Genomic DNA, 1803 nt, shown 5'->3' with positions numbered 1-1803 from the left:
CACAATAATGGGATACTATGAAAATGACTTTCATTAAAGCGTTGGAGGATCCTTAGGGAAGGCACACCCCCCCCCCACCAAGGGGGAAGCCCTGCTTCCTCTCCCCAGATGCAGAGCGCAGGCTCGCTAGAAGTACACTCTGCACGTCACCCGAGGCATCCTTCTCCTTCTCCAACTTGCCTGTGGCGATTGAGCTGGCTGCAAATTTTGTGCCACCTGGGCAAAACCTCACACATACCTGCTTTTGTCGTCTTGTACCCATGTTCTAGCAGAACGTGGGGATGGGGACAGCCTGCTCAAACTGGTGCCCCTCAGATGTGTTAACTACAAACCCCATCATCCACAGCCAGGGCTGTGTGTAGAGAGGGGCCAACTGGGAAGAAAGGAGGCCAACGATGGAGCCTGTGCACATGTCGAGGGGTGAGGTTCGAACCTCTCCCCGCTCTGCCACTTCTCGTACAAGAGGGTCTTGGGCTTCGGCCCCAGCACAGAGTGCATGTTTACGAGGGTGAGTCCACCGACTCCCCAGACTAACTTGTGGAATGCATTTATAACCAGGGGAGAACTTCTGGTTGCAAACCGCTTGGAACGGGTTCGAGGTGCCGCCCTTCGGCAAGCAATGGGTTACACCGATCTTGTCGAGGAGGAGGTAAAAGCTGCCCCAGTGGATCGAACAGGGCATTTTTAAGGTACTTTGTTTTTAATGCAAATACTTAAGATGCCTGCCTGCGGCAGCCACCTTGGAAGGGCATTTCGCTTTGTTACCAACGGTTGTGAGTGTTTATTCTTATCTTGCACGTTATTTATGCTTTCCGTCCGAGGCCAGAGGAGGCCGCTTCTTTGCAACCGGCCCCTGCACAGAACCACCTCTGCATTATCTAAAGACAAAGAAAACCTACTTTTAGGCAAGCTTAATGGATTAATGAATTGATTAATGGACTGAGACCCCTTTGATTAATGAATTAAGTCTTTTAAAGTCAAGCTGCCAAGCGTGGGCGTACGGGGGTCTCCCGTGTTGGAGAGCAGCAAATGAGGGCGGCCTGGAGATGGGTGCCCATGCCCAGCATCTTTAGCAGAGAGATTCCTGATGCCAGCCCTGCCCCCGAGGGCCAGCTGGCCTCCTACTTACCCACAATGCCCCTAACTTTTTCTCTGCAGTACTGTGGGAAATGTGAAAGGGTACTGTGTGCCCATCGAGGTTTCTTTTGCGTCTAGGAATGAGGGCTGGCAGCTTTTCTTTCCAAGTTCTTGCTCCTTTGACCCAAGGTGCACACCACGTGATTTGGTGCCCGTCCAGGTTTTTGCCCCCTTCTGTCAGTCCCTCTGGTGAATTGCCCCCCCCATTTCTAGCCCATCTTTTCCCCCTTTCTCTCAAGGACTTAAGGGGGCCACCACCTATTTCATTCATTCATTTATTTATTTTTCGATTTATATCCTGCCTTTTTCCTACAAAGGGCTCAGGGCAGCTGACATCATTCTCCTCCTCCATCTTATCCCCACAACAACCCTGTGAGGTAGGCTGGGCTGAGTCTGTGACTGGCCCAGCGTCACCCAGTGGGCTCCATGGCTGAGCAGGGACTCGAACCCAGGTCGTCTGAGTCCCAGTGTCATGCTCTTAACCACCGCACCACACTGGCTCTCATTTTCTCATTGCCAGCAGCCCAGCCAACAACCCTGCATGGTAGGTCAAATCTCTGAGTCTGTGCCTAGAGACATTTCTAAAATTCACCTCCCCGCCGGCATCTTTATTTCTTGCGGGGCGACCCCACCGTTTTCCTGCAAGGCAGAGAGGCCGCTCCTCCC

The sequence above is a fragment of the Varanus komodoensis genome, unplaced genomic scaffold (genome assembly GCF_004798865.1).
Source record: "Varanus komodoensis strain SLA01 unplaced genomic scaffold, ASM479886v1 scaffold33, whole genome shotgun sequence".
NCBI lineage: Eukaryota > Metazoa > Chordata > Lepidosauria > Squamata > Varanidae > Varanus > Varanus komodoensis.
The sequence above is the reverse complement of the archived record's forward strand: the minus strand, read 5'-3'. Positions refer to the sequence as shown.